The 12,500-nt window shown below is 34.6% G+C and overlaps 1 protein-coding gene across 1 annotated transcript in view; it reads left to right on the top strand.

Moving 5' to 3' along the window:
- LOC137621475 (putative uncharacterized protein DDB_G0271606) overlaps positions 1 to 12,500 on the top strand; it is a 51,798-nt gene that overhangs the window by 28,098 nt on the left and 11,200 nt on the right. The window lies entirely within an intron of this gene.

Here is a 12,500-nt window from a genome sequence, read left to right as displayed (position 1 = left end):
TATGTCCCTAGATATGAAATATGTATCGCTGATAATCTGCATACATCATCATGAAATTATTTGCTAATGGAACACTATTAGAAATAAATTATCTCTGCTAATTTTCTTTAAGGTTACTTTCAAAAGAGGCTTTTTACTCAAAGAATAAACTTCGCATTTAGTTTATTATGTTTTGTCTTAATTTTGCAAATTTTGGTATTCATATCATACTAGCTTCTTTACAGGCATTGGCAATTTTGTGATTTTTTGTAATGCAACATTTTAATTATATTTATCAATGAGAGAAAAGCATTATGTTTTCACCTTCTCTTATATAATTCCAAATAATTTAAGAGACGATTTTTATATTGGTCAAACCAGTAAAACACAGGTAGAGAGAACTAAAAAGCATAAAAACGTTGTATAAGGTATGTAAGATAATAGTGCAATTTCTGTTCACGTTCTAAGTAATACTTATGGTTTTAATTGACTGTATATCGACTTTGGAAAGCATTAATAGTAATATATGTGGGAAACTTGTTTTATCAAGTAATTATTTGAAGATATTATGAATATCAGTCTAGGAATGAATGACCTTCAACCATTTATAGCCAAATAAAAGAAAAAAAAAAGAGAAGGAAAAATTTTTGAAGCATATTTAGTATTCTGAATAAACAAAATATTAAGTTTCCGTTAACACCAAATTTGTAAAGAAAAAATGCTTACACAGTTAGAGAAACTACTCTTTTGAGATTTTATTGTTTTTTACTAACCTTTTATACACTCACACACACACACGCACACACACACACACACACACACACACGTATATATATATATATATATATATATATATATATATATATATATATATATATATACACACATATATCTAAATGTATTTGAAAAGGCCTGAATTGGTAAAACTAGTCAGGTTTCATATATATATATATATATATATATATATATATATATATATATATATATATATATATACACATACACACACACACATATATATATATATATATATATATACATATATATATATATATATATATATATATATATATATATATATCTTCAGCCCCACCTCGTGGGATATTTCATGCATTTTGGTAAGCAAGCATTGCAAATCCTGTGGTGTCCTGCTAAAAAGGACAGCATCACCAGCATAATCTAGGTCTGCTAAATTCTTATCACCAATCCATTCCAATTATTCTCCACCATCTCTGACTGTTCTACATATTACAAAGTCCATGGGGAGGATAAAAAACATAGGTGGCAATACATTCCCTTAGAGTACATCGCTGTTTACTGGAAACTCACTTGATAAAACTCCATTAACATTAACTTTGCACTTGATATCCTCATGAACAGACTTAATCAAATTTATATCTTTAAGAAGAATTCCATAATAACGCAGGACTCTACAAAACTGGCCGGTGGACACTGTTAAAGGCTTTTTCATAGTCCACAAATGCCATCAAAAGGGGATTTCTATATTCTACGCATTGCTGTACAACATGTCTCAAAATGAAAATTTGGTCAGTGCAACTTGTACCTTTTCTAAATTCTGCTTGTTCATCTCTCCAGTCTCTTTAGAATAAGCATACTATATATTTTCATAACAACTGACGTAAGTGTTATGCCTCTGTAATTATTGCAATCAGTCAGGTCTCCCTTTTTAGCTATTTTCACCCACATTCTTAACTCCCATTCATCAGGTTTTGCCTCTTCATGCCTCATTCTACATAATAATCTTGCAAGTAGTCTTGGAGTCCCTTCATTTTCGGCCAGTATCATCTCGGCAGTTATTCCATCGTATCCAGGGCTTTCCATCTCTTTAGTTTTTTTTTAGGATAGCTTCGACCTCAAACACACTGAATTCATTCATGGGCACATCAAGGTCTTCATCAGCTTCAGGTATATCAATCAAATTATTCCCTTTATATGTCCTATTCATAACCTCACTAATGTGTTCCATCAAACTTTCTTCATCTTCTGTTGCTATAACAGAGCCATCTCTCTTTTTGATGGGTATATGCTTCTCCTTCTTTGCCACAGTCGAGATTTCATTAATAATTCTATAAAATTCTCACACCATAGCCACTTCCTGAATTCATAGCTTTGTCGGCCTCATCTGCTTTACTGTTTAAATACTCTCTCCAGTCATTCCTGGCTTTACTTTTGACCTTGCTTGAGGGTACACTCGGGCACACTATTCTATGTTATTATTATCTTTATTTTCTTCCTATTGTTTTTTTGAAATGGTGTATTGGGCAGGCTTAATAGAAGGGCCATTGATGCCTGGTGGTTTATCAAGAGGTTGCCTTTTCCTTTTCTGTTTCTTTTTCTTCTCAAAACCATCCTTACTGTCCTCCCTTCAGTTGAAGTGGCTATCCTGGAGGGTATTTAGCCTTGCATGGTGTATCGGCTCCTCCATGTTGACCAGTTTTTCCAACTTTTTACTATAGTCTATGGGTTTCATCAATCACTTTATTTATAATTCTGTACATATTGTTTTTGTTATAATTCTTGTTATTCTAGTTTTTAAGTATGATGTCTCTTTTTTGTATCTATTAATTCGTATGCTGTCTGCAGACATTGAGCAAAATCCGGTGGTAGGACAATGGCGTACTGGACATTTGCGTCCCGGACAGTTGTGTCCCGGACAATTGCGTCCCCGGACAATTGCGTCCCCGGACTTTTTCGTACCGGAAATTTGCGTATCTGTACTTGTTTTTAGTGACCAGGTAATATTTATTAAGAGATACGGAAGTAACTCTGTCTCTTTGTATGTCTGTATGCATGGATATATGTATGTAAGTATGTATGTATGTATGCATGTTATCACTCGATTACAGAACTACTAATTACTGTAAATAAAATATATAGCATAAAACCACTGAGGTACAGAACTTAGAATTACTGTACTTATCTATGATTTTACTTTTGTATTCACGTAGACCTTTAGAAAGCAATTCCTGGTTTCTAGAAGCAGAAGAGACCTTTTATTCATGGCAGTTCAACCTCAGTTGTTGGACTGGGCATAGGATTCAATAAACTTTCTCAATTTCATCGTGGAATGTTCATGACCGAATAGCTGATGACTTGCCGAGGTCCAATAATAGTTTAGAAGGGTGGCATAACACAATTCAGAATTTTATAACATGACATCACCCCTCCATTTGGAAAATAAATTTTCCATTTTATAAAGTTTTTATAAGATAATAAAACGTGCAAATGAAATATTGATGTCTATACATATGTTCTTTCGTGTCCAGTATGGCTATAGGTATAATTATTGCCAAAGTATGAATTAAGAATCTAAATTATTTGATGCTATTATAACATATGCATATTCAGGGTGGATAGAGGTATACATAAAATTACCGTGTAAAAGTATAGAGTAAAGGTAAAGATGAAAAGCTTTATAGAATCAGTAAAACACATACGGGTATGCAAATATCCGGGACGCATATGTCCGGGTACGCAATTGTCCGGGGACGCAATTGTCCGGGACACAACTGTCCGGGACACAACTGTCCAGGACGCAAACGTCCAGTACGCAAATGTCCTAGAACCAACAAAATCCTGGACCAGTACGTCCTAGATTTCGTCAATGTCGTCTTCTGTATTGTAATATTCGTGGTCTTCATGCATATATCCAAGACCTTACAGTTGCGTCCAGACAGTATGATATTCTTTTGTGCTCAGAAACTTTGGTTTCTAATAAGGGCACTCATCTGAGCTCCTTATAACTGGTTTTAAGAAGCCAATAATGTTGAAACGTGATGCCATCCCTAGGGCCAGGGGAATGGCGGTGTATATTAGGACCGAGTACCCTGCTTCTCATAAGCCCTGCTATCAATGTGGATGTCATGAGATTCAGGTAATAAAAGGTTGTGGCAGGCATAACAACTTTTATTTGTGTTCGATCTATCGGAATCCAGACATGGATGATTCTATTTTCGATTGTCTTCTTACCATTATGGCTAGGATACAAGAAGATGATAGAAAGGCTTCTTTTGTCTTTGTTGGTGATTTTAAAGCTCACCATAGGGAGTGGTTAGGTTCTATCTCTCCTACCGATCGCCATGGCTTAAGAGCTTTAGACTTTGCCTCTGAATCAGGCTGTGACCAAATCATAAATGAAGCTACTCACAGGTCTGGTAATTGCTTCGACCTCGTATACACTGACTCCCCTGGCGTTATAACTAGTAAGGTTGGTTCTCAAGTCGGGACATCTGATCATGCCTTTATTTCATCAGTAGTGAAGACTGAGCAGCCTGTCCCTGATATATAATACTCTTGTAAAATTTATATGAAATCCCAAGCAGACTGGAATGGGATTTTGCATGATCTTTTGTGCTTGAATTGGTCACAATTATATAGTAGTGTAGATCCTGTTGTCCCTTTGAATGAGAATCTAGTCAACATAATTGATAGGCGTATCCCTTCTCGTGTGCTAAGGTACCGAGTGAAGGACAAACCGTGGTTCAATGATGATTGCAGACGTGCTTATTTGGAGAAGCAGGAGGCCTATCATCTTTGGAAGGATAACAAAGCAGATTTGACCTGGAATAACTATACTTAGCTTCAAGCTTTTGCTCAGAGTTTATGCCTCAACTGAAAAGGAATACAATTTAACCATAAAAGAAACCCTTTCTGGTACAGCTCAGGGACATAAATGGTGGTCTACCATTAAATCTGCACTCTTTGGTGTAGGTGCAACAGTTCCTCCTTTACTTAAACCAGATGGCTCAGTCACTCACTGTCCAAAGGAAAAGGCAACCCTTTTGGCTGATGTTTTTGACAGTAAACAGAGTAATGAAGAAGTTGAATTTCCTCATTCCTGTATTCCTGAGGCTAAACTAACTAGTTTAGCTTTTCGATCTCGTGAGATTAAAGCTCTGTTGATGGACCTTGATGCTTATGGAGGTGTAGACCCAAATGGTATCTTTCCTTTGTTTTTTTTATAAAGACAGCAGCTTTCTTAGCTCCAAAGTTATCTGTTATTTTGCGCAAGTTAGCAAGAAGAGGAGCTTTTAGCACTTGTTGGAGAATTGGTAATGTTACTCCTCTATGTAAATGTGTTTGTGGTAGCTCAAGTCCCACTGATTACCGCCTAATTTCCATAACTCCCATATTATCTAAAGATTTTGAACGTTTTCTGGCAAAACGTCTTAATAGGTTTGCTGAAGGTAATAATCTATTCCCTAGTTTGCAATTTGGTTTTCGTAAAGGCCTTAGAGCATGAGATGCCCTTCTAACAATCTCCAATGCCGTACAGAAATCCCTTGATTGTGGTCAGGAAGTTCGTATGATTGGCCTTGATTTTAGTGCTGCCTTTGACCGTGTTAATCATGAGGCCCTTGTTTTCAAACTCAAACAGTTGGGAGTGGGTGGGTCGTTTCTTAGCATTATTATTGATTTTTTAAGTAATAGATCTCAAAGAGTTGTTGCTGATGTGGCACCATAGTGAGTATAGGAATGTGATATCCGGTGTTTCACGGGGTAGTGTTCTTGGCCCATTACTTTTCATACTATATACACATGACATGTGGTTTGGCCTAGAAAACAAGCTTGTTGCATATGCAGATGATGCCACTCTCTTTGCATCACTTCCATCCCCTGAATGTAGATCTGGGGTTGGTGAATCTCTTAATAGAGATTTAGCTAAAATTAGTGCATGGTGCAAATTAAGGGGTATGAAGTTGATTCCTAACAAAACTCAAAGTATGATTGTAAGTAGGTCAAGGACGGTGGCTCCTCAACATCAGGATCTCAGTATTGATAACGTTTCTTTAAATTTGGATGACTCTTAAAATTTTAGGTGTGATTCTCGACAGCAAATTTACTTTTGAGAAACACATTAGGTCTGTGTCTTCTTCAATTGCACAAAAAAATTGGCTTATTGAGAAAGTCTTTTAAGATTTTAGCTGATCAATCTATTCTGAAGAAGTGTTTTAATTCTTTCATTCTACCTTGTTTTGAGTATTGTTCTCTGTCTGGTGTTCAGCTGCTGATTCTCATCTTAATTTGTTGGACAGAAACTTACGGTCTATTAAATTTCTTATTCCTGATCTAGATATTAATTTTTGACAAAGTCGTTCAATTAGCTTATTATGCATGTTGCATATTATTTTTCATAACTCTGACCATCCTTTACATTTAGATCTCCCTGGACAATTCTATCCTGTTCGTAATACTAAGCAGGCAGTTAATTCTAATAGCCAGGCCTTCTCCATCATGAGGCTCAATACTACACAGTATTCTAGAAGTTTTATTCCAGCTGTGACCAAGTTGTGGAATGATCTTCCTAATCGGGTAGTTGAATCAGTAGAACTTCAAAAGTTCAAAGTTGGAGCAAATGTTTTTATGTTGACCAGGCGGACATGAGTCTTTTTATAGTTTATATATGACATATATGTTTTTGACGTTGTTAATAGTTTATATAAGACATATCTATTTTGACGTTGTTAATGTTTTTAGAATGATTTATTGTTAATTTATTCTCATCAATTACTTATTTCCTTATTTCCTTTCTTTACTGGGCTATTTTTCCCTATTGGAGCCCTTGGGCTTCTAGCATCTTTCTTTTCCAACTAGGGTTGTAGCTTGGCTAGTAATAATAATAATAATAATAATAATAATAATAATAATAATAATAATAATAATAATAATACTGGAATACTTAACATGCTCTACCTTGTAATTTTCATTACTTCCTCAAAAACTTTCAACAGTCAACTTCTGTGTTTGTCTCCTTTTTATAGTATACCAAGTATCATTTGATATCCATGGCTTCCTCCTTGTAACTGTTTGTCCCAAGACTTCACTACCAACTGACTGATATAATGTCTTAATATCACACCATTCTTCATGAATTGTCCGTTCTCCGTCTCTTAAAGTCTCTAAGACTGCAAATTGATTCCTACATTCAAGTGCAAATGTTTCTCTTCCTCTAGAAGCTTAGTTGTATCAAACCTAGGTATTCTATCTATCGTTATGTTGAGTGCTTTCAGAATTAATTTCAGTGTGGCAATAAAGAGCTGGTGATCACTACCAATATCTGCACCTCTATAGCTTCTTACATTTCTCAGAGACCTCCTTCTCTCTTTATTAATGGCAATGCGATCTATCTGATTTTTGTAATTGCTACTTGGTGAAGTCCATGTATACTTGTGGATGTTCTTATGTGGGAACAGAGTACCTCCAATGGCAAGATTGTTTGCTGAAGAGAAACTTATGAAATGTGCTCCATATTCATTTGCAACTTCGCCAAGACCCGCGAGGTGGGGCTGAAGATAAATAGAAGAAAGACAGAAATAATGAGACTGGAGTATGCAATGGAAGTTGAAATATCATTGGAAGGAGGAAGGATTAATAAGGTAGAATCATTTAAGTATTTAGGAACAATGATATCCAATACAGGGTCTTTAGAATTAGAGTTTAGTGAAAGATTTTCGAAATCAGACAATGGCTAGGTTAAGTAAAATTTGGAAATCAAATCACCTAAAATTTCATATAAAAATCAGACTATATATCAGATTAGTGAGATCGGCGTTACTCTATGGACATGAGTCATGGTACGACAATGAAATAATCTCCAATAGATTTAGTAGATTGAGAGTAAAGCCCTCAGAAGGATATTGGGAGTTAAATGGCCGGACAGGATTAGAAATGAAAATTTAAGAGAGATTACTCGAGTACCGTATGTGGATGAGATCATGATGAGGGATAGATGGAGATGGTTTGGGCATGCTCTTCGCACTCCCCAAGAGAGATTAGTTCACCAAACGTTTAACTGGGCTCCACAAGGCACTAGAAGAATTGGAAGACCAAGGCCTACATGGCTTAGGACTATAAAGCGTGAAGTAGGAGATGATGAATGGAGAAGTATTGAATTAAAAGCTCAATAGGCATAGAAGGAGATTAAAAAAATATAGGACAATGATAACACTAATATGTAATCTCACTGTAAAACTATCGTAAAGGTCGAAAGTTTGTTAATGTAAATGCCTCGTATCAATTTCTATGAATGTTGATTAGCATTACTTAGTAAACCAGTGATGTTATCATTATTATTATTATTATTATTATTATTATTATTATTATTATTACTTGCAAAGCTATACCCCTAGTTGGAAAAGCAGGATGTTATAAGCCCAGAGGCTCCAACAGGGAAAATAGCCTAGTGAGGATAGGAAACAAGGAAAAATAAAATATTTCAATAACAGTAACAACATTAAAATGAACATTTCTTTTATAAACTATAAAAGATTTAACATGACAAGTGAAAGAGAAATAAAATAGTGTGCCCGAGTGTACCCTCAACCAAGAGAACTCTACCCCAAGACAGTGGAAGACCATGGTACAAAGACTATGGCACTATCCAAGATTAGAGAACAATGGTTTGATTTTTTGGTGTCTTTCCTAGAAGAGCGGCTCAGCTGCTTACCATACCTAAAGAGTCTCTTCTATCCTTACCAAGAGGAAAATGACCACTGGACACTTACAGTGCTGTAGTTAACCCCTTGAGAGAAGAAGAATTGTACCCATAAAGGATACTTTATGTGTAATTGATAAGTACCCTAGGATATCAAATTGGGTTTTAAGACTTAGACATTTAAGAAGTAGAGTTTCTTGGGAATTTAAATCCCATGAGAATGTTTCCTGCACTTAGGTTAGCCTGAATGGAAACTCAGCCAGCTTAAGTTTTCACCTTTTTCCTCATTATTCCTTAATTGTTTTCTCAAACCATCCCTTGATATGAGTATTCTATGGGAAAGAGAAATCATGGATTAAGAAATATTCTTCGCAATACGTTTCTTATTATAAGTTATTTTCATTATTTTCAAATGGAATGCAAGGCTAGGTCATTAAAACGGGAATTGCGTGCCGAGGAAAGAGGAATCAAGAGACTTATTCAAGATGTTGAGTCTTCCTTTTTTTGGACGAAGAACCAGAAACTCTTGAGGAACAAACTTTATCAGTCACTTGGGAGAAGTTGTAATAAATTTTATTAGATATAAAACGAGAAAGAGATTCTCATCGTGTTGATGATGCCAATCAGTGAATTTGTTGAAAAGCAAAAGATGATGGAGTATTTGTTCAAGATCTTTCATTGAGAGACATGTTTGATGCTCGGCAAAGCATCAGTTAGGACATTAGTAGGCGATATTTCAAATTTAGCATCACTTTCAAAACTGTCACAACTTTTTTGTAAGATGTCTTTTTTTCACAATTTATATCTTAAATCAAAATATGGCAAAGGGGAGAATGGAAAAGCACAAAAAGAGTAATATGACAATGGGCAAGAGGACCAAATGACTGATGTATTAAGCACAGGTGCAACTCTGTGCATTTGTTTTTCTTTTCTTTTTACAGTTTAGCCTACCAGTGACTATCTACTGTGAATTTAATGAGATCGAATATTGTATAAGCATATATGATTTTTTTAAAACTTGGGTAATAATAATTTATTTTAACAAAATTGTTCTCAAATATCTTTGATATATATACAACCCTCAATTAAATAAGATATTAATCATGCACTAATATTTCCGTAAAACTTGGAAATATTAGTGCTGCGCGTGAACAGACTACACTAATAGCCACGCCTTCTCCATCATGAGGCTCAATACTACACAGTATTCTAGAAGTTTTATTCCAGCTGTGACCAAGTTGTGGAATGATCTTCCTAATCGGGTAGTTGAATCAGTAGAACTTCAAAAGTTGATTTGACTTCGGAATGTCCTATACACACACACATACACACACCCACACACACCCACACACACTAATCTATCTATCTATCTATCTATCTATCTATCTATCTATCTTGCTATCCGGAGTGTCCTATACACACAAATCTATCTATCTATCTATCGATCTATCTATCTATCTTTATAGATATATGGTGTATGTGTTCATGGGTGTGTATGTGTGTGCTTGTATGTATGTGTGTCTGTATGTACATGCATGTATAAAAACAAACCAATGAAAAAAGAAACAAAATATTGAAGAAATAATGTATGTAGAGTAGGCCTATATGAGATTTCGATGTGAGTTCATAGCGTTGATAAAGAGCATCCGAGATTTTAGTAGAATGGGTGGTAGAGGGAATACAAATAGAATTGATGTAATGATGAAATGAATAGGCTAGTGATGGAAAAAACGACCGAAGTTCATGAAGGAATTAATAGAAAATAAGTTATTCTATTCTGCAGTATAAGCAGAAAAGGGTTGATGATGATCAAAATAATGAACGCCAGAACACAAGAGGTAAATGGATAAATTGCTTTCAGGAGGCACACTATTCGAAAAGATGTGGACGTAGAAGACATGCCAAGGGACTGGGAAGATAGTTGGATGTTTAAATTATATGAACAAAAAGGAGACCCAATAAACTATGGGAACTACAGAGGAATAAAGATTTTGGAGCCTTTATCTAAGACACTAGTAAAAATAGTAAAGGTTGATAAAGTTGATAGATAAACATAACCAGCAGCTTGGGTTTATGAAAGGAAAGAGCACAGTAGATACAATTTTTATAGTAAGACCAGTCCAAGAGAAGTATCTAGAAGGAAACAGGAAAGTTTACATATATTTTGTGGATCTTGAAATAGTGAAAGATAGTGTACCCAGAAGGTTAGTTTATTTATCGGTTTGAGAAACAGAGGAGTTCCGGAGAAGATAGTATGGTTAGTGAGAATGATGCATGAGTTGGAAAGAACTGTAATACAGACCAAATGTGGGGAGACTGAGGCATTCCCTGTGGTTGGTAGCTTCCATCTGCAGGGGCGTAGAAGTGTCTTATTGGGTGGGGAGTGGGTGGCGGCTAAGGTTTGAGAAGTCACTGACGACAGGGGGTCTGGGGGGCGTCCTCCAGATTTTTTTTTTTTTTTTTTTTTACGAGCAAACACTTTTAAATGCAATTTCCTTGCATCTGATAGGTGACAGTAACAATCACAAAACCATCCAATTACAATTCATATACAATGATTATCCTAAAATACCGGCAGGCCTCTTTGATGCATTTACCAAAATCATACTAACTATATTGATTCTTTGGTATAAACTCATTCCCGATATCGATCAAATTAAGGATATCAGTTTTCTAAGGTTATTATATTTCAGGGCTATCAGTTTTCTAAGCCTACTATGCTTTTAGTTACGATTTATATCTATCATTTCTTTTTCAGTTACAATTTTATCTTTAAATTTTTAACGGCGTTTATCCTTTTAATTTCGTCAAATTCTAGTTTATGGAAGACAAATATTTAATGTTTTAATCGATAATTATGTTATTTGTCTTTGGTTTTAAACTATAGTGATAAAGTATGAAGATGCAAACCTCACAAACAGAAAACTTCATAGACATAATAATACTGCAATGGTCATAAAAATCAAGGTTTACAATTGGCATATATATATATATATATATATATATATATATATATATACATATACATAATGTATATATATATACATGTATATATATATATATATATATATATATATATATATATATATATATGTGTGTGTGTGTGTGTGTGTGTGTGTGTGCGTGTGTTTGTGTGTAGGTATGTTTGTTTGCGTGTGTGTGGAATGATAATGGCCACCTTTGGAACTGAACCTCTCAGCGTACAATGTCAGGATGCTGTCTAGGGAAGAAGGTTTTGCTGTGTTACTTGAAGAGCTGAAATAAATAAATTAGGATACAATAGGATTGAATTAACTTGAGAATCTTATATAGAGTTAAAAGAGGGTCATATCTTTTGCTTCAGAGGATATGAAAAAAACAAAGAAAATAGAGCGGATTTTCTTATGGATAAAAATCGTGCAGTTAACATAGAATAATTTTATAGTATCAGTGATAGAATTCCAGGATTGATTATCAAGCTAAATAAAAAGTATAAAATGAAGATCATTCAAATGTATGCACCAACAACATCCAATAATGAGGGAGAAAGAGAAACATTTTGTTTTTGAAGAGCTGGTGATATAAAAAAGTATTAAACTCTATTTGCCTTTATTTTGGGTGATTTCTATGTAAAGTAGGTCAAAAGAAGACACGGGAATCAGCTGTAGGGAAGTTTGGAGTTGACAAAAGAAGCAATATAGGAGATATGCTTGTAAAATATGTTGAAAAAGCAATCTAATAATCATGAATACCTTTTTTTTATAATAGAAAAGGGACATAGAGAAGCCCAAATCTAGAAAAGAAAAACGAAATAGATTTAATTCTCAGTGAAAAAGTTGATTTAATTAAAGATGTAACAGTGTTAAACAAATTTATGTCAAGAGACCATAGAATTGTGATATTTGTCTAGGTCTTAAGGAAAAAAGACTAATTTTAAGAAAGAAAATAAACATCCCTGTAATAAGAGAAAAGTATGATGATTTCAGTTTAGCAATACAAAATAGATACTCGGAGCTACATGACAAAATGGAAGGATATAGAGAAGAAATGAACAATAATTTAACAGCATTTATTCTGGAATCAGCAC

This window comes from Palaemon carinicauda, chromosome 28 (assembly GCF_036898095.1).
Source record: "Palaemon carinicauda isolate YSFRI2023 chromosome 28, ASM3689809v2, whole genome shotgun sequence".
Lineage (NCBI taxonomy): Eukaryota > Metazoa > Arthropoda > Malacostraca > Decapoda > Palaemonidae > Palaemon > Palaemon carinicauda.
The sequence above is the reverse complement of the archived record's forward strand: the minus strand, read 5'-3'. Positions and strand labels throughout refer to the sequence as shown.